The following is a 27,395-nucleotide window of genomic DNA, read 5'->3' as shown; positions in this document are numbered from 1 at the left end:
TTCCCTCGACTTTAACCTATTTTCTGCTATTTCAATACTTCTTTTGCTCAATAAACAAATAATTAGCACTCCTTTGGTTTTGCTAGTGCAAAATATACCATAATATTTAGATTAAAACAGTGTAATTACTACACTAGAAAAATATATCCCCGGTTACATGATGAATTCCTCATTTTCCTTTTTATTCGTGGTATCCTGGGGTGGCCTACTGGAGAAAAAAATACTATTTGATTCTCCCTGGGTGGTCAGACAGGACTTGTAAAGACTCTTGTTTGTTTTGTGTTGAGGCTTCAAAGGCATGCAGGCTTCCCTACATAAAGATGTACTAAGAAAATAGGGATTTTTTTTGAAACTGCGATGTATAAAGAGAAATTCAGAGCCACCGTCTTCCTTCAGAACTACAAGCTAATGTGATTAGAGGGCCCCCTTTCACCACTCAGCTTTGTTATTTCTACCTCTGGTCATTACCACCAGTCTTATGGGGAAATTTGTATTATAAAAGCTATATCCACCTGTGTTGTTTTTTTTCACCGTCACACAAACATGTACTTTAATTCTTAAAACCACATTTATTATTGAGCAAAGTTAGATTTTTTTTTTTTTTTTAAGATCTAAGAAATCTGGTGTGTGTGTGTGTGAGAGAGAGAGAGAGAGAAAGATATTCAGGATGCTGCCTGAACATGTTTCAGGCCACGTGCTCTGCACATTCCAATTAGTAAGGCCCTCCTGCTGTGGTGTGGGAGAAAAGTTTGGAATGGGGTTAGGGCTGGCTAAATGTAGTCTACTTTTTAATGCTGTCTTTACTGAACTCCCTCATTAGCACCTCCAGGTCAGCTGGTTCCGTGTGCACAGTTGGTCTTTTCTGCCTTGCATAGTGTGTATCCACCATTTTATTTACCCATGCTTATTTTCTCCATTTCATAAAATTAATTGTACTTGATGGGGGAGGTTGATAGTGCTGAATTATTTTAGGCTTGGCAGGAACAGAGCAGCTGAGTCGTGGATCAGACGAGTGATCTAATAGGCTGTCTTGCCATCTGATTCATGAGACGAATGTGTGTAGCCAATTACATGAACCCCTATATAAGAGAAAGATGACCTTGAGCCCCTGTGAGCCAGACAGTTGCTTTAGGCAACTGCCGTCTTTCCCCGAAAATAAGACCTAGCTGGACCATCAACTCTACTGCATCTTTTGGAGAAAAAATTAATGTAAGCCCAGGTCTTATTTTAATATAATATAAGACAGGGTCTACTATAATGCAATATAATATAATATAATATAATATAATATAATATAATATAATATAATATAATATAATATAATATAATAATATAATACCCGGTGTTACATTAATTTTTGCTCCAGAAGATGCCTTAGAGCTGATGGTCCAGCAAGGTCTTATTTTCAGGGAGACATGGTGTGTTCACCTACTGAAGCTGCTCCACCTTCTTGGTATAACAGGAATGTAGTATATTGCTTAACCCGTACAAAATTATTTCTTCTTAAAAAAAATAGTCACTATGTGAAATAGTTGAACTTGCCATGACTTGCCCAAAACTTTGCTTTTGGAATGAGGTGCTTAGAAAATAAGTATTTTGGGGGTATAACCTTTAAAAGAGAGCAAAACCTCCAAGCTTCTTCCTTATTGTGTCCAGACATAACCTGTTGTTATAGACTATTTTTTAAATGAGAAATGTTAGAGAAAGGAAAATACATTTTTTTGAATAAGGAAATTAGAGATATTATAAGCTAATTTTGCTGGATATTGTATTGGGCAATTTTTTGTAGATAAATACATTCTCACAAAATACCAGAATTTTTAAAAAGATAAATCTGGGTGCAGGAAACAAACTTAACCCTTGATAACATCTTGCTTATCTTTTTAAGTCCTGGAGTCAAAGTTCGCCATGGCTTTGATGTGACCCTACCAGTAATGGGCTGGCACTCTGTAAATCGCCCACGGTGTAGTGGGAAACACTTCCCCCTTGGGGTCAGCCAGCTCCTGGTTTTGATCTATGGCTCTGCTACTGCTAGTTCTATGACCTTGGACAAGTTACTGCACAAACTCAGCCAGTCTCTTTGTCCACAGCCTTCTCTTGCTATTGAGACCAACCTTACAAAACGGTTTTGGAGGTTGCATGAAATAAGCTACAGAAAATCACTATCTAGGGTCTAGCATGTGTGTTCGTGTTTGTTCCCTTTCTTTCGTTCTGATTCCATCCCCAGGGTGAGTATGTGTTCAAGTGTAGAAATATTCTGTTAGCTTTGGGAGTCACTATGGAGAACATCTAAAACATTTCATTTTCCAGATAATGAAGTCTAGGCCCACAAAAAATGAGTGACGTGCTTGCAGTGCCCTAGAATAGGAGTAGCAGAGCTGGTGGTAAAACCATGCCTCGCTGGATGCTTCCAGCTTTCTCCAGGTGGAGGGAGGCCTTAGCATTTTGTAGCAAGTTCCTGGCCTGGCTCCAGAGCAATCAAGGCCAGTGTTAAAGGTATAATTTAATAAACAATCAACTTTCGAAAATTTCCAGTAGGATCCTACAAGGTAGACAGAGCTGTCTACTGAAACTTTACTGTGTCCTTCAGTATACTCTTACAACTTTTGACTCAGTTTCCCTTTCTCTCCTAGTACTCAGGATACTACAGAAGCGTTAACACCCAGCATGTTCAGTTCAGGTAAGAGACTGTGGATGGGGAAGCTTTCCAGATAAAGGCTCAAACTGCTTCTCTTTGTGGCTACAGCCTGGTGCTTGCTCTTTCCTGGGCTGCTCCAAAGATCCTAATGGTCACCCTTCCCCTGGTTCTTTTCCTGGCCTCCTTAGAGGGAGGTGCATGGCAGATGTCAACTCTCTATCCTTTGTGTTTTAATCTTTTTTTCAATGTGTATCTCTTAAAGATAAGAACTCTTTGTGTTTTGAAACAAATACGATACTATTTTCACACCTAAAACAAGAGTTAACAATAATTCATTCAAATCAAGTATCCAGTTAATGTTGAATACTCCCCTTGTAGAGACAGATACTGTAAAATCAGATCTCTTAGGGATGTGATATACAGCATGATGACTGTAGTTAATTCTGCTGTGTGGTATATTTGAAAGTTGTTAAGAGTAGATTCCAAGAGTTTTCACCAAGAAAAAAACATTCCCCCCCCCCTTTTTTTCTAAAGTATCATTATGTGGTACACTTTAAGCTTATATAGTGCTGTATGTTAATTATATCTGAATAAAACAGGAAAAATAAAAGCACATCTCTATGTGGTATTTCACATATTCGAAGGTACCAGAAGTTTAGTCTAGAGTAGTGGTTCTCAAGGTGTGGTCCTGAGATCAACAACATCAGCATTGTCTGTCTGGAAACTTGTCAGAAATGCAAATAGTTGGACCTTACCCCAGATGGACTAAATAAACGACTGTGGGATGGGGGTGTTTTAACAGGCCCTCCAGGTGATTCCAATGCGTACCCTGTTTCCCCGAAAATAAGACCTAGACAGACAATCAGCTCTAATGAGTCTTTTGGAGCAAAAATTAATATAAGACTTGGTCTTACAGTAAAATAAGACCGGGTCTTATATAAAGTCTTGCTCCAAAAGACTCATTAGAGCTGATTGTCCAGCTAGGTCTTATTTTCGGGGAAACACACACGGTAGTAGAGTTAAGGAACCACCAGTCTCTACACACCCTATTTTACACTTGTCTTTGTGTTTAACACAGCAACATGTACTGAGACTCAAAATCCTTACCCCTGGTCACTGTGATATACTAAGAAATATATATTTTGGTATTTGTCCCTGTGTCGTGACCAGAGTTCCTAAAAACCTTGTAATTTCCTAAGAGCAATAGGAGTATCTTTTGTTCTAATATTTATTGCCCCTGCTCCTGAAACAACTCTGGAGTGTTGAAGGTAAAAGAACCATCTTTTGTTATTCAAAACAAGTCCCTTTCAACTACACCTGAGTTTCTGTTACTGCGTTGACTTTTGGAAACCCCTAAATAAGGGAGTCTGGTTGCCAGGGGAAACAACCTGTGATTAGAGGATTGGCACTTTCAGGGAAGGCTGGAGGTTGAGTTAATCACCAGTGGCCAATCATTTAATCAATTATGCCTACTTAATTGCCCTATAAAATGAGGTTTGGAAAACTTCTGGTTCCATAAGAAGGGGTTTGGAGCACTTCCGGTTGAACTGGCGCTTGGAAGCTCTGCATACCTTGCCCTAGGAGCTTTCCGTCAGGCTGTTCCTGAGTTCTATTCTTTATAATAAACCAGTAATCTGGTAAGTAAACTGTTTTCCTGAGTTCTGAGAGCTGTTTTAGTAAATTATAGAACCAGAGGAAGGGGCTGTAGGGACACCTGATTTATAGCTGGTTGATCGGACGTACTGGGTGATAACCTGGATTTGCAGTTGGCATCTGAAGTAGGGAGCAGTCTTGTGAGACTGAGCCCTTAACCAGTGGGGTTTGTGCTCACTTTGGACAGTGAGTGTCAGAATTGAATTACATTGTAGGACACCCACTCAGTGTCTGTCAAAAATTGGAGGATTGCTTGGTGTGAAAAAGAAACATATATTTGGTGTCAGAAGGAATAAAGGAAAACGGGAATGGAGGAGAACGGGAGTTTTTGCTCTTTGATTACCGATATGGAGCCAAGCCTTTCCTTGTCTTTTGGGGCTTATCCCAAGCCTGCTCCACCTCTGCCTGTGGAGAGCCTTCAACTTAGCCTGCTGCCGCATTCGGAAGGTTGTGTGCAGCTGGGCTGGAGGTCATGGTCAGGACTTCCTGGGACAGGGCAGACTGAGTGAAGTTGGAGATATAATGTATTTCCTAGAGAAATTATGCACTTCTTTTTAAAAGTGCATACAGGCATACTTTGGCGATATTGCGGGTTGGGCTCCAGACTACCATGATAAAGGGACTATGGCAATAAAGTGCGGTATAATCTTTTTTGCTGGGGAGCGTCTTGCCTTCCCTTTGTAAAAAACTAAACACCTGTGAAGCGCAATAAAGCGAAGCAGAATAAAAAGAGGTATGCCTACAGTTCTAAGGGTGTGGTTCTCAACCAATGCCTGCACAGTGGACTCACCTGGGTGGCTTAAAAAACACTGTCAACTGGTCTGACCCCAAGAGATTCCAGTTCCAGTTGAGTTGGAGGTGTGTGTGGGTTGGGGTAGGTGGTGAAAGGGGTGGGGTCCCAGCCTTAGCATGGCTCAAAGGCTCTCCTGATGATTCTAACTGCAATCATGGTTCAGAACCACTAGACTTGTGTTTGTTTGAGATTCAGATGAGAAATAACTGAAAATATCTTGCAAGAGTGCACTCTTGGGAGTCTTACGCTGCACGTCAGTTAAGTGCTTTCATTAGCTATTAGTGACAATATGGGGGGTATTTTTCTGCTATCTATATAGCCTTTTCTGTTTGTTGCTTTGTTTTTCGCAGGCACAGATATGTTGCACAATATATCTGGCCAGTTTTAGGTAAGGAGATTTGACTACCATTTGTCTACCCAACTGTAGGTGTCTTAAAGGGGGAATATGTGTTTCTATAGCTGGCAAGTGACCTCCCACCTCACCTCGGCAGATCCTTTCATGTAAGTAGATACAGCTCCAGGAAGCGAAATTAGAGAGACTGATGTTACATCTTGCAGTGTGAGGCATTTTAATTTTTCTAATAGTATCAGTGGGGCCAGAACCTTCCTTGCAGTCCCGAAGTAATGGAAAGGAAAGATTGAGCTGTATTTGTTGGTTGAGTGTTGAAATATTCCATGGAAAAGGGAAAGGGAAACAAGTTCTACCACTGGTTTTTCTTGGCAGGTTTTATCACCTTCCCCCCCAAGTTTCTGGCAACTGTGATTAGAAATTGACTTGCAGGATTTGCTCACACTCCTTCCCAAGACATCTTTTGCTTGCTTGCTGCTGACTAGCAGTAGTTAATTTGCTATCTCTCACATGTGTTATCCAAAAATCACAGAACTCATTAGAAATAAACAGCATGAACTTGGTCCTCACATTTAGAGGATTAGCCAGATGTAAATCTAAGTTGCACTTGGGAGGTTTTGTGGGCCTCATTTAAAAATAAATAGAACTCTAGCCTTGAGTAGAAACAGATTTTTTTTTTTTTTTAAATGAAATATCTTACTGGAAAACAAATTTTATTTTTCCAATAAAAAATATGGGGAGGAGGTAAGCTTTTCTGGACGCCAGCGCTTATTTTATTCCATGCCCTTTACTTCTGCTTGCTGAAGGCAGATGTGGCAGAAATAAAGACCCAATTTTATTTTCCAAACTGGGAAAAAATTGAATCAATTCAGGAATTTATTCTTAATTGACAGCAGACCTTTAAAACCTGATTGGTCACGGTTGATTATTTAATGTGCCTTTTAGGAAAACAAATATACATTTATGTGTTTCCCAAACCATGTAGACTCAACACAACATAAGCAGGTTATTGAGGTATTGGTCTTGAGAATCTCTAATTTTTAGAGCTTTTAAAAAACATTTCTTGCTAAGAGAAATTGAAGAGCTATTTTTCATGTGATTGTAATACATGATTTATGTGATTAGAAAATTTCTGTTTTCTATTGATATGCAAACTCACTGCCAGCAATACCAAATATTCATCTGCCACCTGTTTTTAATTCCAGCAAAACCTATAATTAGAATGAAATGAAAAATACCTTACCTTTGAAGAATCAGAAAAATAATTCAAATATATTGAAACGTTTTTGTTTATCCTTCCAGATCATACTAAATCAGATGAGTATACAAATGCCAAGGGGTTGACTCTACAGGTAGTGATTATATTTCATGCAGACATATAAATTGAGTTAAAGATCTTCTAGAGACATCCCCATGAGCTGATTTTGATCATTCTGGTTTCTAGCACTCCCCAACTTTCACAATTATATGTCACACTACCTTCTGTTTTCTATTTATTTATTATAACAGTGACTATAACTTGCCATAGAAAAGCATAGGCTTTATCAGAACCAGTACAGGACTTTCACCTGTCCTGTCCATCTTTCTGCCCATGAAATCATTCATTTTTTATTCTTGTTCAATCCTGAGATCAGGATTACAGTGTACATTCCTACTGTTTTCTAGGGACAAAGATAGTTTGCCCGGGTAGCTTTTCTTGAGTGTTTCAAAAGAAAGAGATGGTCAGATCTGCAGCAGACTGGCTTTTCAGGATGGAACCTACGTCACTGAAGGTGTGTCACGAGGGGAGTAGTATAATAGTTTACTGATCTTCCTTACTTCCCAAGAGCTACTCACCCCTTCCAAGCACTTTAGTAGCAAGGTACTATAAAATGTCAGTAATTAAGGCTACAGGGAAGGGGAAAGAGAGAAAAGTGAAATATCAGAAGCAAGCAGTGCTATCCATATTCATATCATGTCCATAGGACCTGAGAAATGGATATTGAAGTGGCAGAACCAGACTGCCTCTTCGTTCCTATGAACTAATTAAATGTGTTTTCACTTAAAAAGGATAACAATGTTAGATCTTAATGGGATTAACCTAACTGAAATTTATTAGGAATTGCTTTGACAGTAAAGATTATGGATGACTTAAGTTCCATTTTGAGATTGTAGCTTTGATTCCTGTAATTTTTGCTATTGCTGCTCTGCCGGAGATACAGTTACCAACAAAACTTGAGTGTGGTGTGATTGAGACTAGGAATATGATTAGAGTTTGAATATTTTTCTCTTTTTTTTGATGATTAATTTTTACTTTATTTTCATATGAAAGTGAGGTCTCTTTAGCTAAAACAAAGGCGCGTACCCCCAACTTTCAAAAAATAATAAAAGCAATGGTGATAGTACCTTAGGCTCTATCTTGCTCAGAATTATCTAGATGAAACGTTTCTTCACCGTAAATTCATTGACAACTACCTATTCCTCCTTTTTCTGTGTATGTGTTGCAGGAGCTCAATATTTTTTTATTGTGGTGAAATATACATAGCATAAAACTTACCATTTTTAATCATGTTGAGCATACAGTTCAGTAGTATTCAGTGCACTCATATTATTGTGAAACCTTTATCACTATCCATTTCCACAACTTTTTCATCTTCTCCAACTGAACCGCTGTAACCACGGACTCCGCATTCTACCCTCCCTCCAGACCCTGGCAATTACCGTTCTACCTTAATTCTATGAATTTGACTATTCTAGATATCTCATAAGTGGAATCATAGAGTATTTCTTTTTGTGACTGGCTTATTTCACTTAGCATAATGTTCTCAAGGTTCATTTATGTTGTAGCATGTATCACAATTTCCTTTTTAGGACAGAATAATATTCCATTTTATGTATATGTCACATTTTGTTTATCCGTTCATCTGCAGTGAGATGAATGGGTTTCTTCTTCCTTTTGGCTACTGTGACTAATGCTAGTAAGAATATAGATATACAAATATCAGGATTCCTCTATCATTTTTTTGAATTGTTTCCCTATGAGAAATATTTCATTCTGATTATTTGATAAACACAGTGGCTGGTTTTGATACTGACTTAATGACTTAAATATTGTTGATAGCAAAGAAAGCCTTTTATGTAGCATAATTGGAGTTAGTATGTTGGGTAAGGGTTATGAAGAGTCCCCCAAAACACATGGGGACAGGTAAACAAATGGCAATAAAAGCCATTTTAGAACACACCTGACTAGACATCATGACCCACTTTCTCTGGAAAAGACCTGTTGGGATAGAATTTTTTTTTTCAATCTGATTTGTAAAGATCTGTGTTTTAGAATAACATTAGACATAACATACAAATTTTGGAATTTCATTAAAAAATGTAAAACAGCTGGAAAAATTAAACTCTCTGGTTAATCAAAATCATCAATGCAGAAAACAGTTGGGGGTTCTCTAGATAGTCAGGCTTATATCTTGGAAAGTTGATTAATAGCTCATACTGCTAGCACATACCTACCTGAAGATGGTATACTGAGGGTACCAAAAAAATGGATATACATGATTTTATGAGTATTCATCTTTTGTTATTGGTATATATTGAGTATTACAATTTTAATACAATTTTTCCATTCTTAAAATGTGTATACTTTTTATTGGCACCCTCTGTATATTCTATCCTCACATTCTTGGTGTTTTTGAAGTTTTCTCTACCTTCTAAAAACAACCTTGAGGTTATAATGCTTTCACATTCCTTAAGTTTAACTGGACCAGAGACAAGCTCCTTCCTGAGTTAATGCTGTTTATTTGGCATGTACTATATGTCAGAGTTATATGATAGCAGTAGTTAACCCTTGTTCAGTCCTTGGCATATATGAGGCACTGCTCTATGCTCTTTGTACGTGTAAGTACGTAACTTAATTTTCTCAGCATCTTAATGTGTTTGACACCAACATAACTTCATTTTACAAATGAGGAAAGTGAGACAGAGGAGTTAACATGACCAAGGACACAGGAATTGGCAGAGTTCAAGACTTGAACTCAGGCATCTGGCTTCAGACCATGTATCTTTGATCGCTATGCCACACTGACCTGGTACTTCACTGTTCATCTAACTTACGAGCTGTGTGGGCAACATTTGCTGGACAACAAATTCTTTTGCAGAGCTTTTACAGTCAGTTCTGTGTGTCTGTCTAGAAACTCATGCCATATTAAATGATCCCATAGTAGTTTAGAAGTTCAGTACCAAAGGACCAAGTTTTCTTCTGAGCACAGTGCCTTTTATTCCACCTTTAAAGGTAAACACATTTCGTAAGAAAGGAAATTAAAAAGACCATGCTTAGAAATTTTAAAAAAGAATTTATGCATTTTTATAAAAGGTGTTATTACTTCATTATGAATTTACATTTCATAAAGAATTTACTAAAAGTATTAAGAATTAGCCTTACTCAGAAATTTGGTATTAGAGAGTTTGTAAGGAATGTCTACCAGTGTCCACTTATAACTGAGAGATTGCTCTCAATGTAAGATGTTGATGTTTTCAAACTTGTAGCCACTTTCGTTTAAAAATGTGTTAAGTACCATTATTTTATATATGTTAACAAGTGGATATGAGTCTTTTTCACGGGAAGTCTTAATTCCTCTGAAAGCTAATGATGAGGTTTAAAGAGTTCATGGTATCTGCAGGAATGTTCGTTGAGCAACTGCTATGGCTGCCAGGCATTTTGCTAGATGCTGGGGATTTAAAGACAGTTAAGAAATAATTGTTACTTTTAAGGTATGCTTAACCCAATATGAGATACAGAAGTAAGACTGAGAGGAGAATTGTACATTCTGTTGAGGAATAAGGGTTGGAGAAAACTTCACTGGGCAGGAACTTGGTTTTGAAGCTTGATTAGGAGTATTATAGGAAGACAAGGGAGGGTGAGTGGTTTCAGGCAAAGGAAAAGCCCTGTAAGGGGCACTGAGATAAGACGCAGCATGGGTGAAATTATATGGTTCTTGTCCTTTTCCATCTGACTTATTTCACTTAGCGTGATCCATCCATGTTGTCGCAAATGGCAGTATTTTATCATTATTATGGCTGAGTAATATTCCACCTGTATATGTACTACATCTTTATCTGATTATCAAAGGACACTTAGGTTGTTAACATGTCTTGGCTATTGTAAATAATACTGCCATGAACATAACCCTGTTTCCCTGAAAATAAGACCTAGCCGGACAATCAGCTCTAATGCATCTTTTGGAACAAAAATTAATATAAGACCTGGTATTATACTAATATTATATTATATTATATTATATTATATTATATTATATTATATGTATTATATTATATTATATTTATTATGTTATGTTATATTATATTATATGTATTATATTATATTATATTTATTATGTTATGTTATATTATATTATGTTACATAAGACCGGGTCTTATATTATAGTAAAATAAGACCGAGTCTTATGTTAATATTTGTTCCAAAAGACACATTAGAGCTGATTGTTCAGCTAGGTCTTACTTTCGGGGAAACGCGGTAGGTGTACATATATCTTTACAGATAAGTGTTTTCAAAACTGTTGGGTAGATACACAGAAGAAGGATTGCTGGGTCATATGGTAGCTCCATTCTAAATTTTTTGAGGAACCTCGATACTGTTTTCCATAGAGGCTGCATCAATTTACATTCAGACCAGCAGTGTACAAGGGTTCTGTTTTCTTGATACGCTCTCCAGCACTTGTTATTCCTTGTCTTTTTAATGGTAGCCATTCTAACAGGTGGTACCTCATTGTGCTTTTCATTTGCATTTTACTTATAACTAGACAGACAATGATAACCATATGATCTCACTCATATGTGGGATATAAAACAGAAAGCAACAAACGAACAAACTCATAGACAAAGACAACATTATAGTGGTTACAAGAGGGGGAGGATGAAGAGGGTAAGGGAGGTCAAATGTATCGTGACAGAAGGAGACTAGACTCTGTGTGGTGAGCACATCTTGCAATATACGGATGATTTATTATAGAATTATACACCTGAAACTTATATAATATTAACCAATATTACCTCAATAAATTTAATTTTTGTTTTTTAAAATGAAGCAGCGTGGTAGTTCAGCAAACCTTAATTAAGGGAGTGTAAAGACCATGCATGGGCTTAGTTAGGCAAAAGGTTTAAAAATTACCCTTAAGTCTTCATTTTATACTCTGTAGAAAGAGAGAATTCATTTTGGTCTGTTTACTGGATTAAAAATAATGTATGTAAATTGTTCAGTAAAGAACCGGACATAGGTTTCTACATTTATATTATTTGTTATGTTAATATAATTGTTTTCATTTTTGACCTTTGACTGTTTTGAAAACTATTATATTTACATGGTTCAAAACCCAAGAAGTATAAAAATCTCCCTTCCATCTCCATGCCTCATCTCTAAATTCCTCCTTTTCAGCCCTCACAGGAAACCACTATCCTCAGTGTCTTATGTATCCTTCCATAGTCTCTTTATGCTGCACAAGGAACTATATCACCACTGTACTTCCTCCTTTTACACAAAAGGTAGCATATTACACACATTGTGCTCTACCTCCCATTTTTTTCACTTAACCATGTGTTTTTAGAGATCTTTCCATATCAGCTTATCGGTATAGTTCTCATCCTGCTTTTTTAAAAAAGTGCTAGTTTTTATTTTGCTGTAGCTTGACTCACCATCATTACAGTCGAGTTCCCATGTTCCCTTCTCTCAGTTTCCCCCAGTGGTAATCTTGCATAACCCCACAGTACATTGTCAAAACCAGGACACTGACCTTGGTACAGCACTGTCATCTCAGATAGAGTCCTTTTTTGGATTGTACCAGTTATTATATGCATTCTGTTTTTGAGGGGGTATATTTCTGTGAAATGTTATCATCCCTGTATATTCAGGTACTCATCATCACAGTCGGTGCAGAGCTTGTTCCCTCACCACAAAGGAACGCCTTTCCTGCTACTTTTTAATAGTCATACTCTTCTCTGAATCGTAACCACTGGCAAGTGCCAATTAATCAATTAATCCACACATTCTACTTTTAAGAAAAGCCAACCATATGTTATACCTTCCTTAGGGGTAAGAATCCTATTTTCAAAAAAAATTTTTTATTCCCTGCAGGCCTGAACATTTAATGGGTGTGTAATAATGACTTGTTGTAGCGCAGAGTCAAAATCAAAATAAAGCCAAGCCAAACAGAAAACTCAGAGTTGAAAAACAGATGAGTCAGGATAATTTGCTTTCAGAATAACAATAAAGTTCACTTTCTTAAATAGGAACTTCTCAATGTGCATTAAGTGATAACTTACTTCTTACAGGACTCAGTAAACATGAAAGTGTGAATGGTCAGAAACACAGCTTCTTGAAAGCGTAACTTTTCACTTCAAATCATTTTCTTTTTTTAATCATTTTTTTTGTCTTTAAGGACCTTTGTTGCAGCATGATAAGGTTTATTTTTCCTAGTTGAGTGAATGTGAGGCTGGGAGAGGGAAGAAAGCTGACAGTTACTGAGTCTAACATGCCATTTGGTTTTGTCCTCCCAACAACTCTGAGGTCAGAGTTATCATTTTACAGGAGAGATTCAGAAACTTGTCTCTCGTCAGGTTATATCAGACAAGAATCCAAACCCACGCTCATTACTACTCCATAATGATGCTTTGCTTAGGTTAAAGGTCAAGTTAGAATTCAGGTTCCCTGTCTCTTTTTTTAAATGGCGGTGGGTATGGCATTTCAGCACATTACTCACGTATAAAAGATACACACTGTAATAGTTTATAGAAATGTTTAAGGGCTTTGGAGTCAGCCAGACTTCTGTCTAAATCCCAGCTCAGCCATCCGCTAGCTTCATGCTGACTATGGACATGTTTTATTTATTGAAGCTTCATGTACTCATCTATAAGTGGAGATGCCGGTAGTTCCTCCATCGGGTTGAGGGAATTAAATGGAATAAAACACTTAGCATAGTGCCTGGTACATACCACTCATTCAATAAACAGCAGCTATTATCATATGTGAGTCTTCATTGTATGGAGTTTCCACTTCTAAAATCAAATTATGTGCAAAAGCAATGTACTGTTGATGGAATTAATATAGCTACACAGTGACTTAATTTTTTAAACTGAACAAAAATTTTAAATGTCATTTTGCCTATACAGTTTTAAAATTTATCATTAAAGTTTCTGTATCTTTAAATCTAAGGCTGCCATTCCCCTCCTCCTTCCCCCTCCCCCCCAATGTTCTTGGCTTTTGGTCTCTGAATGAGTAGCCTTTCCCAAAATGAAAAATTTGTATTTATGTGTAGGACAACTGTGGAAGAACTTTTGTAGTTCAGCTCTAAGATTCTGGTAATCTTATCCCTATTCATCTCTAGACATATTCATTACCTGAGAAATGGTGAGGCAGGCAGCTGATGAGGGTGGGTGGATGTGGTGGGTGGTGAGGGGTGCTCATTGTATCCATCTTCTGTAAGGATAAGAGATAATTAAGTGCAATCCGCAGGCATTGCCACTGCAGTCACATCCTTGGTGTTGTTCAGGGAATGTGCTTAGCTCTGCTCAGCAGGATGTTTGTTTGTTTAGGGTGAGGATTCTGTGAGAAGCGTTTGTATCACTGTGACAGACAGACTGCAGAGAGCTCTTTCCTGTGTTACAGATTGCTAGGAAATTGGATAGGACCTCCTGAGAAATGCTATCCCATGCCTTCTCTCAGGACAAGTTTGTGACATACATTAGAAGGCGGGGGGGGGGGGGGGGTGGAGAGCCGGAGGCTCCATGGGAGTGAGCTGCGATTCGCATACCATGGACATGTAATGTCTTCTATACTTAGGGACTCTGCACATAGCAACAGAGTATACTTGGCACACCATGGAAAATGTATTAATGTTCCCTCGAGAACCTCTTGGACTTCTCCAAAAGAAAAAAAAAAGAGCTTGCTTGGCAGATCTCATCAAAAGTCTAAATGATACAGTTTAATGTTGACTTATTGAGGTTGAAATCAGATGGGGATAGAACAGTGGTTCTCAAATCTGGATGCATATTAGAAGGATTTTTTTTTTAACTTTCCAGATGATTTTACTGTACAACTGGGGTTAAGAGCCACTGGGATAAGGAGAAAGCACATTGACAAAATGACAAAAGGGCAAAAACAACACCCAAGAAGAAAACCAAAATAAACCCTGCACCCTACATTGGGTGAATGGGTCCCCATATTTTCCAGTGAGGCCACTGGCCTTTTCAGTTGGCTGAAATTTCTCTCTTCACATTCTGAAAGTGGGCCCAATGGGCAGATATCCTGTTGACTGCTGTGTCCACCCAGCTTCATTTCTTGGTGTGTGGGGTACAACTGCCCTGCTTGTCTCTGGAATGAGTAGCGGATGTCCCCCTATTTACCTTTGGAATCATTATTTCAAGCCTCAGCCCTCAGGCTTTAAGCAGAAATGTGTGGAACATTCTAAGGGATATTGTGTTTAAAGCTTAATAATTTGTCTCTTTCATATAAGAGAAATAACTGTGCAGCGTGGACAAAAGCCCTCTGAGAAAACCAGGTGTTACACATTTATTCCAAATAAGTCATTCCCTCTCTTGAGCTCTCAAGTTATAATTTGGAAATCATTCTTTTACTTGTGAAAACTGGAAAGCTCCCCCCCCCATCCTTTTGATAGGAGCTGTAATAAAAGTTCCCATAGGCAAAAGTTTTTGATTTGATATGATGCAGTGGCTCTCTTTCTAGGGAAGTCCTGGAAAATGCATTGCTGGTTTCTTCCCCCCACCTCAATTGCCTGCATCTTTTATTCCCTTGAGCTTCATCTCCAAGCATGATGTCACTCACATGTCTTCAGTATATCCCAGGTCCTTTTGCAAATGGAAACTACAGAAGAAACAGAAATTGGTTGAGTGCATAAAGTATCTTTCTGATATATCCTAAAGGGTCTGTTCCAGAGGCACTGAATTCCAAAGTATTCACTGACATTTATCGTCATGCCTCAAATTATTAAATGTCTTTCTGATCACATGATGCCATGTTTTGCATAGTGTGACATATCTGTCCTTTTTTAAATGCATAGGAATTGGCAACACTCTCATTTCACTGGTGGTTTTGCTGAAGCATTATCACAAGACAGCCGGAATGATTGATGAGAGCTCTTCACAGGCAGGGAAATGCTGCCAGCTTGCTTTCTGTTTTGTCTTACGTAGAGTTTTGCTCCCATTTTCTTAACTGAAATAAAAAATTATCCCTTTTCATCCTAGTAACCATAATCACATTGTAAGAGACTTAAAAATTATCATTTCCCAGTGCTTTTCCTCAGAGTGTAAGCATTATTATTTAATGTAAGATTATGCTTTTTTTTTAATATGGAAAAACATAGACCAATATTTAAATTTCCTTGTTTTAATTGTAAGAACTCAGGACTTATTGGAGAAGTTCAAGTGTGTCCTGGACTCCATCTGAAATGGCAGCAATATCAGACTTGATGTACCCTTCATAATTTTTAAAAAGTAACATTAAATTTGTGCCTGAGAATCAGATGACTTTGGTAACATGGGATCCAGTGAGGCAATACTCATTTCTCTATATCCTCTGATTTTTTTTTTTTTTTCGTGTCTTCTGAAATTTACTCTAGAGACAGCCATTTGTGAAAGAACCACATGCCTATCCCTGACTGGACAGACCCAGAGATGGAGATAAGCAGGCTTTTCATAGATACCTATTTCTAGTTCCTTCTTGCAGGAAGGCCACGAGGGTGGAGGACAGCTCTATATCTGGAAAGTTGAGCCAAACATGTGGCTCAACATTTTTTTGTAAACATGAGGTTACATTTGAACGTAGTATATTCTTAGGTAACTCTGAACCTTGGCGCCTGTGGCTTGTAGTCCTTTAACAATCATATTTAACTTTGTCTAAGAACTTGTGCTTCATTTCACCTTCCTCTTCTAAAGTATTGTGAGTGGTCCATTCTTCAGAGAAGAACGCCTATCTTTTCTGGTGTTAAGATATAAATTCTTAGGTCCTTCCCCATTCAATACTAGGTATTTAAGAAGTTCTCTGCATGTTGGGAGAATGGGATATTGCTCAACTGATTAATTATTTGGTTGTTGTAGTTAGGATTTATAGATTCTGCAACTACTGTAAATGGTTTGTGGTTAGATAGGCAGAGTGAATCACTATTTTAAACTAACAAGAATAGTGACTTTAAATGGAGGTTTCTGATTGGCTGCCTAAGGCTGTTACAACTGTGTCAATAATTTTAGAAAAGATGAATCGGAAGTATTAGTCATCTTTATTTGTGGATCTAATCCTGTGGATAAGCAGTTGGATATTCCAAGCAGTAATCCTATAGGACTTGGAACATAAAGGTCATACATCTCTAACAGTAAGACACAGAAACACATACGTATATAAACATAAATTTTGGAATCTGTTCCTTTTTTTGGGGCATGGCTGTGTGGTTCATGTCTCTAGGTGGTCTAGAGGCTCATTGAGATTAAAAGAGTTTTACATTCTGGTTTCTTTGCGGAAAAACAGCAAATAGAGTTCAAATTAATAAGTATTCTTGCTTGGTTGCAAATAATTCCTTACAGGTGATGCTGAAGCTGAGCAAAGCCAAGGGCGGGGAGAAGAGGAAAGGGATCTGTAAGCCTGTGTAGATACATTTCCTGTTTCCCAAAACTTGGTTCAGTTCTACCATCAAAGCTAAAGAAATTGGTTGGTTTTCTTCCTGGGATGGTCTATGTCACAGTCCTGTCAATCAGCTATTAAGTCCCACTATTTAGGCCTTAGATTGGGGCATTAGAGTTCACAACAGCTGGGCGTTTCCAACTCTTACTTGATTCTGTCCTGCTCCCATCGTCTACGTATGCTTGGTCCTGGAAATGGAGAGGGAAGAGTGAGAAGAAAGAACCAGATTTCCCATTTAGATTTCAGTGACTTGGAATCAGGAGTTGGCTTAATTAGATTTCACCTTCTTTTCTCTTAACTTGAAGAAAAACAGAGGTGTGGGGGTACTTATAAATAAATAGTGTGACCTAAATTGTAGCAAGGGTATGTGACATCTATATGATGACTAGATGTATTTTAGAAATACAATTTTTGTACCAACAGTTGTTATGTTAATTATATATTTTTACTAGGCTGAAACTAAAAATAAAATTATGCCTTTCAAAGCAGTCCAACTTTTTTTTATTTTTAAATTATAGAAATCAGATGGGCCTTCAAGGCAATTAATATAGGGTAGGTTATATTGAACCTGCCTTTAGAGATGTGTAACAACTTCAGTTAGTGCCCTGATGGGCCAACTCATTACTCATTTTAACATTGGCAATGGGCAACATGTTACAACACTGGTCTTAGGTGAATGCTACCTAAACCTGGGCTTTTGAAATTTTTTTTCAAATGGTTAACTGAGCTGGGAAATCAACATCAATTCACATTCTTTGATTATTGTTCAGTCATTTGAGAAAAGTTTGAGAGACTTTTTAAAAGAGAAGTTCATGTGCATTTTACTGTCTTTAATACTGAACCATTTCATACCAAGAACATAAGTTTTGAAGTTAAAAGACCATTTCATAGTAATTGTAATTATCACAGCATTTAAAAGAATCGGTTTACCAAGAAGAATTAAAAAAACCTTGAAGAATTAAAAAACGAAAAGGTGGGGGCAGCTGGGGACTGAGGAGCAATTTGGGGTTATGTTGATCCTCTCGGGGCTGCCAGACTCTCTGGGCAGCAGAGTTCACACAGCTGGATCAAGGTCGCACCCTGTAGTTTCTCTTTCCACTTGGACAGAAATGGAGGTGTTGGGCCTGTAATCTGGTCCTTGCCCGTAGCCAAGTAAGGGTTATGCAGTATTTCTGTTTTGAACACATTTGTCCTTATTTTCCCTTTTCTCTGCTTGCCCACTAGAAAGGAAAAAAATAATCAGAGGTACTGCTTGGGTGGAGCCACTCTTAGATCTCAATGCCCCAGGGTTTTCTAGGTTAACAAATTAGAGCTTTCCAGTCTGCTGAGTAGGGGTGAACTGCAGCTGCTCTGTCCTGCCTTCTCAGGTTCCCTTCCTCCCTTTCCACTCCAGAAGAGAAAGAAGCCCAGTTGCTGAGCTCAGAGGATGCCGGTTGGGGAGTACAGAGACTGTTGACAGCAGCTATGTCTTTTTGTGGGAAGGAATTCCAGCATATTCTTGGAAGGGACGAAAAATATCCACCTTTTAGTTTGCTACTTTTGTCACATGGCTGCGTGTGCCTCAGAGCTAGGCCATGCTGGGGAGGGAGGATGATGTGGATTAAGATTCCGAGAGGATGGATGGGAGGATTGAAGCCTCTGGGGCTCCATCAAAATAGGAGTCAACATCCAAGGAAGCAGAGGCAAGCCCGTTGGCTTGTGGTCCTTGTGCTCCCGGGTGAAAGATAAAGGACCTCCGTCAGTTGTGTGGGAGTTGAGAAAGCTGGGAAGGCAGCTTGATCCTCCTTGGAGAAATAAGATTTCTCATGCTGCCTCCCCCTGCCTCTCTCTGCTGGGGGTGTGGAGCAAGCAGTGAGGGAGTGGAAGGTTTTCTGCTGGAGTTTATTGAAAAAACAGCTGCCCTGCTCCATTTCCCTCCCTCCCATTCCCCCACCCCACCCCACCCCACCCCACCCCATCCTTCTTTCTGTGGCAGGATATAACTGCTGTAAACTTTGGAAGGGGTGAAGCATGTGAATAGTTTTTGATACAGGAATTTTTTTTCTTTTTCTTTTTTTGGCATAGAGCTATTAGGTTAATGCTAGAAAAAAAAGGTAAATAAAATTTGATATAGTCATTCTAGAAATGATTTGTATGCACATTCTAGAAATGATTTGTATGCATCCAGAAGTGGGTCAGAGTTTAGTGTTTGACTCTACAAGGGCCTAACTCAGATAAGGTAACAGCCAGTATTCCAAGCTGGCCTGTGCATGCCAGGGCTTGAAAGCCGGTTTGTAGCTCTTCCTTTATTATCATAACCTCTTGAACAGAATACACCATTTGAAACGACAGTAAATTCTTCTCAGTGGATAAGTTTATGACCTAGTTTTTGACCAAGAGCACTTATGGGATTGAATGGTGCAGGGAAGAGTAAAACGAGCTGGGACACCATTGGCCAGAAGTTCTGTGCAAATCGGGAGCTCGGGGCTAATTAGAATCCGAGACATTAAGCAGCAGCTGTTTTATGGTGTGAACTTTTGCACAGAGGATTTCAAGAAGCTCATTCTCCTTGGAAGTCTGTGTGCAAAGTGGTTCTTTCCTGGCTGTTGCTTCATTCTTCTTCGGAGGCCTCTTTGCACTGAGTGTGAGCCTTTTGTGCCAAACCTCACAATAACCTTATGGCGCCTGGAGCTGCTGCACAGCCTGACCCAGGGGATTCTGGGTGTGCACAGTCAGAGCTGAATGAGTTCTGCTAACTCTGGGATCGGTCCCACACCTCAGAACTGGAGCTGAAGAACAGAAACGACAGGGATGTCACAGAGAAAATGCTTCCTCTGCCTTTCCCTCTCAGAAACTGTATGCTTGGCCCTCACCTCGCTCTGAACTCTTGGACCCACTCTCACCCTTTCCCTTTGTACTCTGTTAAATCTGACCTCGCTTTCTTCTTGTACTTAACATGTGAGAATAGATTTTTCAGGGAGAATCCTAAGAAATACATTAAAATGTACCTAAAGTTCACTAATGGTACACAGACCTTGGGGTATGGTTAACAAATTGTTTCCTTCCCATCCCCTCTCCTCCCGTCCTCCCATCCCTACCTCCAATTGTTTTTCTTTCTCTCCTACCATTGTATTTGCTTTTACAGTGGAACTACTAAACAAAACATTCTTAGACATGTTTTAGAAAGTGAAATCACTCTCTAGAGGGCATGATGAAGTCTGGGATCCATGAGAAATTGCAGAATTGAAAAGGACAAAGCTAACATGAATTATTAGTTAGGTAATTGATTATCATTAATAAAAGGTACTGAAATGATTAATATTACTTAAATGATTACAATTATAGAATGCACTCAACTTTCATATTACACATTTCTTTTTTAGACATGCACATCTTACTTCAGAAGATATGCATGCTAGTTACTGTTATTCATAGACACATGAAATCTCTATGCAAAAAGCTCTTTAAAATGGAAAAATATATTCCTATCATGTACAAATAGAGAAATAATTATATCAGTGGAAGTGTACGAGAAAATATTAATTATTAAGACTCTTTAGACATTGTTTTTAATTTACATTAAAGTTTAATTGAAGTTGGAAAATGTAAAAGAGAAATATAAGATTGCATAAACAATATTATCTATGTAAAAAATGTACTGTCAAATGTTTAGAAGAAACTATACCAGAACATCAACAGTAGTTGCGTAGGGATAATGAACATTTAAAATTATTTTTTCACATTCTCTCCATTCAATTTTCCTCAATGAGTAAGCAAGTTTTTTACAATTAGCATCTTTTACTAACACACTTTAATGAATAACTATGAGAATGGCTTCCTCTGGGTCTGTTTTTCTGATAGGGTTCAGATGAGTGTATGAATGATAAAAGTTCAAAAAAGTTATGGCTTTAAATCTATTCATATTTGCAAGGCTTTCAGTCTTATGTGTAACTCACAATTTTGGGATAATCCTGGGTGGGTGATTTATCCCCAGGTTTCGGGAGGAGAATAGAACATTTCCTGTCTTCATGGTAGGCTGCCATCTTTCTCATGTGATTTTTTCCCTTGGACTTTAAGGACGCGTTTTTCTTCCCAGTTCACATTATGTTTTTTGGTTTTTCTTCTGGGATCTTGCCCTCCTTCCTTTTTATTGTTGGTGGTGTACATTCCCTTTCAACCACCGTGGAGATGATCCCTGAATCTCTTTATTGAGAATGACTCATAATTGGGGAGCAACAAGTCACCCTTAAAGTTAATAGCGCTTCTTAGGGACCCCGTTTGTGGCAATAAAATTTGCAACTAGGCATGAGCAATTTCAGTTTGCAGCTCAGTGTTTTAATTGCTTGGAGATGTCCATAAAAATATACTGTGGCAAGTTAAAATTGCGTATGAACTGCTGGGATTCTTTTCTTAACAAAAAAAAGGTGCTCCCTAGAAAGTGCTTTTCTGTTCGGCAGTGACACCTGATTGTTGGCCCAAGCATTTGCTGCAGCCTGAAATGATCGAGCTGTACTTGACACGCAGTAGAGAGGCACATGTTTCGCAGACGGCGGGCTTTCCATACCTGACCTGAGACATTATTTGAACCTGAAGTAGCACCACCCAGCTTGGTGAATTGAATAAAGCCTTTTATTGTTGAAGTATTTTAGGCCTGGACTCGACCTACCTAAGAAAATAACATACCACCTTTATTATACCACCTAAAGAAAGTGAAAACTATATAATTGTCCCTATGCTCCCTCTACCTTTTTAAATCTCAAAAGCACACATAATGGAAATTAGAATTTTAGGATGAAAATCTCTTCCCCTTTTTTTGTTTTGCCAATTTTCAAAGGTTAAGGGTGAAGAAGTCTCCAGGTGTCATGCTTTCACTAATGATCCCATGTGGTAGATCAGTGTTTCAGGTGCATTTCTATTTCTTGCCTATATCTGTACTTCTTACCTTCTTCCTCATCTGTCTTTCTTGGTGTCACCCTCCGCCACCCCAACTGCCCAGTCCCAACATCTCAAAGGTCGATAAATATCTGAGATTATTGCCTACTTGTAATGCCCTTCAATTTGCTGTATTTCTGTAACAGAGGCCATCACAAGCTAAGCTCGGACATATCAATTATACCCAAAGTATTCTCTCTTGCTGGGTAATTGTGCTGAATAAAGACATTCTGAGTAGCACCTAGTACCTTATACCTAGAAGGGGATTTAAGAAACATTGTATTGTTAACCAATGAATTGCATAAGTAACTATCCTTTGAAACCTAACAAAAGTAACTGATTCGGGTAGTAGGTTTTGGAGTTCCTCTGCCTGATTCTGTAGATTGTTTGTGGCATACAAACGTGATATAGTATACATTCTTATCCCTCTTAACATCAGGGATACTGAGAAATGCATCATTAGGAGATTTCATCGTTGTGTGAATATCAGAGTACCCTTACACAAACCTAGATGGTATAGCCTACTGAACAGCAGGCTATATATTGTACCACTGTCATATATTCAGTCTGTTGTTGACTATCTTGTTTTGTGGCACATGAGTGTGTATTTTTTTTTTGGGGGGGGAGGGAGGATCATTCTACTATCTGAAATGAAAAAGTAACATGAGCAGGAGACGTTTAAGACCAATAGGGAATCTTAGAGAATTTATGATGAGAACATTGTGACCTCACACTAACGGAAAGCAGATTCCTAGAGGAGGTAGAAAAGTACACACTCTGAAATCAAACTCCCTAAGTCACTTACCTTCCTGTAGCTTAGTTGCCTATACCTCATAGGGTTGTCGTACAGTCTGTACTACGCAGGCTCTTCAGGTAACCCGTGCCAGAATGAACTTGAGGCTCTCCAAGCTGGCCTGCGTAGCTGAAGACCACAGACACCAATCCTTGATTGAGTTTTGGTCTTGACCACCACTGGTCTTGGGCCAGTCACTTTAACCTTCTGACTTCAGTAACTTCCCATGTGGAATGAGATGATGGTACTATATGATCCTTTCCCTTAAACCTCTCTGACCCAAACCATAGGTCCAAGAGTCTGGCTCTATGGAGGGTAAGGGGCTCCTTGCAACAAATGCCCTATCTGGAGCTAAGGCAGTGCCCTTTCTCGAAGCCCAAGTCCCTCTTTCTATACTGTCAGCCCTGTTGAAGGAGTGAGGGTGGGGGGACAGGGGCCCATAGGCATCTTCACTGTGTTGGATGTTAAGTGCTTGGCCTTAACTGCCACCATTAACAGCCTTGACAGAGGTGGGCAGTAAACTAACTTCCTTGGTTCTAAATTGCCGTCTTTCTTCTTACGCCCTACCTGTGTTATTTTATTACTTGTGAAAAGCAGAGGAGACTCTTGGAGGACAAATAATCCCTTGTAACATTAAAACAAACAAAAAGTCACTCCAGATGGCTATTTGTGCTTGTTTTACAACTGGGTAACCTAGCTGCCCGCCCACCCATCATTCTTTCCAGTTCCCTGTGGGGCCTCTGAACCTTTTCTTTCCTTCAGTCTCCCCCAGGTCAGACTTAACGATGAACAACACTGTTGGCAGGTCGAAAATGGGTCTGTATACTGGGGCAAGGCGGAGAACAAAGCTCAGTCTGTCCCCACTTTCTGAGGCCGATGGACAGCCTTGTAATAATGCACCTGACATTTGTTGAGTTGTTCTTAGTTTCTAGGGAAAGTCACTGTCCATAAGCGCGCAGAAAAGATAAATTTATTTGGTATCTACCACGTTTGTCTTGATCTTTCCATTCACAGCATTCTCATATAGGATCTTAACTTGCCAGTGACAAGATAAAGCATGTAAGAGGGGGAGGATTTCCTCAATCTACCTAAATTCTATCCAGTTCTTTCAGACCAATTTTTGTAACTTAAAAAATAGAAAATCACTACTGCATTTTTTTGAGAAGGAATTACAATGACATAGTTGATGTTTAGAATCATGTTTGAATCACCTCTATCTGAGGGCTAGTTTCCGTATGAAAAGAAAGATCATATATATAATATCTATGTATTTCTCAAACTCTTTTCTCCAGTACTGTAGAATAGTGACTTGTGCATATTTGATGCTCAATAAATCTGTGTTGAATGAATAAACGAACACCTCTAAATCTTGTCTCATCCTCTATTTTGTACCCTTTGCCATCAGCACAGTTTTTGAAAGTCTGCTAAAGCCAAATGAATCTGCTTGCTATTTTTTTGCACACAACATGTTTTCACTGTCACTTTGCACCAATTGTTCCCTCTGCCTAGGTTGCCCTCCTTCTCCCATCCAGCAATTTATATTCTCTATTACTACTGACAAAGTTTAGCTCAAAACCTAAATCTTCTAATAAGCCATGAGTGAGTGGCCCGTCTCTCTGGGTTGTCTTCTCTACTTCTTACCTCCATCACTGACGCTGGACTGGCTTGTTCTGTTTCAACACCCGAAAGCCCAGGCTTTTTCTTAAATAATGAGTGTCCTTTTATAGTGGAAGAATGGGGAGTGTGGACCTTGAGTGTGTGTTAGAAGGGCCAGCTTATCCTCTTTTCACAGAACACCAGGGGCGGACAGATTAAGTATGTTGATGCCTTTTTGGTGGCAGTCCTGACTCCTGGCTAGCATTTATGGGCTCACATGTACCTGAGATGAGGCTTATTTCCAGATGACTCTTTCGCAGTCCTACTCTTTCCTCTGACACCAGTCATTAAGAGATTAGATTTCTTGAAATATCAGCATTTGTTGGTCCCCTGGCTGCTTAAAGCTCTGTAGCCTAAGAAGGAAGGGATTTCTGAATAGATTTTCAGCAGTGAAGAAACGCTGAGTTTTAAAATAAACATTCATAGCGCAATGCACTCTTTTACCTGCTGTGGATGGGCATCTGCCTTTCAAAAACTTAATTGCAGTCAAGGGCATTTAGAGGTGTTTATAGAGAGGGAGGAGATATTGGTGGGGGGAGACTGACCTTTGTGTCTCATTCTATTTGGTAGCCATCACACAATATTATTTGAATATGCCAATTCTTATCATATGTAAACCTCTTAGTTGGAAGGAATTGCTCAGTTGCCTTCAAGACATATATATTTTTTTGTGGATCAATGTTTTTAGGACAAGAGATTACAGGATTCTTCATGGATCAAGTTATTCTCTGGCCTGCTTTTCAGCAGCAGAGAGTGTGAGATTTTATGAAATAGGGTTTGTCGTACTGAAGTGCTTACTGATAGCAGGAGAAGGAATGAAATGAGGCCGAGGATTCAAGCTGGTTGCAACATCTATAAGCAAACTGTGTGAAAGTAACTGTACTTAAAAAGGGAAGGATGTGACCACTTGACATCACTTGGCTCTAGGGTTGTGAGGACCTGAAAATGGCAGATCCAGTTTTGTATGGTAAATAGAATAACATCCTGCCTTTATGGTATTTTTATGCCCCGTTTCTTAAAAAAAAAAAAAAAAAAAATCTTTGTGTTGGAGCCTCTTTGATGGACAGGAGCAGAAGGCAAAGCTGTATATCTGATGGTCATCTCTAAACCATTTGCGTGATTAGTGAATTGGGACTCTTTCTTGTACATGGGTAGTGCTGTATTAACAATGATTTGCCTAGTAGGATTACTACAGACAGAGAAAAACTTTCTCTTTGACTCTACTCCATCCTACTGGGTCTTGTACCTTGCAGCTAACTGTGGAAACCCAGTACAACTGGTGGTCAGGCTTAAAAAAAGATGAAGTACAGTTCTTCACAGTTTGAGCAGAAAAATAAGGAAGTGCCACTTGGCCTTTGAATAGAAGCTGTACCTGCCCGGACCCCATGTACATTGATTCTTCCGTTAGCACGTCTGTTTTCATTTTATTACTGACGCTTAGCTTATGAATAAATCCAAATGGCTTCTGTTCTTCCTCTAGGTCTTGCTAATTGACGTTTTCACAACAAATCATTTTTCCTTCCTGCTTCTTCCTTAACCTTACCTGGGGACCTGCTTTTCTAGGTGCAACTTGTCATTTTTGTTTCCTCCGGCTTTTCTTTCTCTCCCATTTGCTGCTTATCCCCACTTCTTTCCCTAGCGATGAAATGAAAATCTTGTATATTTTAATATGTTTAACAAATAGTATGAAACAAACCAAAATTTACGGCTGAAGTATTTTAAGCATTGTTTGTTTTCACAATTCATTGCTTCATTTCATGGAATATTTAAGAATATACACTTTCTTCATGTTTTTGGTGGTAGACCTCATGGCCACAAATTGACAATGACGTGTATGCCACCAATTTAACCTAAAATGGAACTAGTGATGGAGCCTGGACAATGAGCAAAAGTTTATGACCAAAATGAATAGTAGGCACTAAACATTTCTCACATTGTTATCTTCTCTGTGAATCGTTGGTAGGGTCAAGGAATAATTTTCATCAGCGTCTTGACTTGTCTGGCCAATTAAGCAGACATGTCTCTGCAGTGTAAGCCTATTAAGTGAAAAGGGTTGGGTCCTATTGGGTATAATTGTGTTTAAGAATAGCCCACCATCCCTCTTGTAATTTTAGCAAAATAAATAAGTATCCTAAACAGAAGAAAGTCATGGTGAAGCAGAGCAAAACCTGTAACTGTTACTATAGGCCAAATGATGTTACATGTACGTGTTTATCAATGTGTGGATTTCGTAGGATTTTGTTCCCTCTGTGGTATTTGAGACTCATGTGAAGTAAACTAGGCAGAAGAATATTAGCTATTTAGACCTATAAAGGATATTTGGAGCTAGAATATAAAAAGCACATGTAATAATTAATTTTAAAACAGCTGAAAGTGCCTGAGGTCAGTAGTTGCTACATCTATATTGCATGTAAACAAAGTATTAGCTAAAATTACCTTCAGAGGGCCCTAATTGCATCTGTTTTGATTTAATGTAGTTTGATTTAATGCTATTTTTAATATGAATTTGCTTCATGGTTGCTCTGTTGATTGCAATTTCCGTTCCCTGAGAAAAATGTATCTGAAATGGGATAGTTATAAACTTTTTTTTTTAACCATTTGGTGACCCTGTGTATATCGAAGGCATGTTATCTTATTGCATAGAATATTTGGTTGAAAGAATGCAAAGCTAACGGATATGAGGTAGTAATTTAAACTTAATTCAATTTGCTTACAGGTTTTAATGTAAAATTCATCTATAATGAAGTGCACAAATCTTGATGATATGTTTGAGTTTAGACAAATGTGTACACTTGTGTAACTTGGACTTCTATCAAGATGGACAAGGTTACTAACGCTCCAGCTAATTCTTGCTTGCTCCTTCCCTGTCACTCCCTGCCTTACTGTAGCAATAGACATGTACTGATCTGGCTTTTTTTT

At 38.6% G+C, this 27,395-nt stretch overlaps 1 long non-coding RNA gene across 3 annotated transcripts in view; it reads left to right on the top strand.

Moving 5' to 3' along the window:
* Nucleotides 1-27,395, top strand: part of LOC141572137 (uncharacterized) — a 390,849-nt gene that overhangs the window by 85,260 nt on the left and 278,194 nt on the right. For 2 of the 3 annotated variants that reach the window (XR_012497316.1, XR_012497314.1), the window contains exon 3: nucleotides 2,634-2,680. The exons of the other annotated variant lie outside the window; for it this stretch is intronic. This is a non-coding gene — a long non-coding RNA (uncharacterized LOC141572137). The remainder of the gene's footprint in view (nucleotides 1-2,633; nucleotides 2,681-27,395) is intronic. 3 annotated transcript variants of the gene reach the window in all.

This window comes from Rhinolophus sinicus, linkage group LG06 (genome assembly GCF_036562045.2).
Source record: "Rhinolophus sinicus isolate RSC01 linkage group LG06, ASM3656204v1, whole genome shotgun sequence".
In the NCBI taxonomy this organism is placed as follows: Eukaryota; Metazoa; Chordata; class Mammalia; order Chiroptera; family Rhinolophidae; genus Rhinolophus; species Rhinolophus sinicus.
The sequence above is the reverse complement of the archived record's forward strand: the minus strand, read 5'-3'. Positions and strand labels throughout refer to the sequence as shown.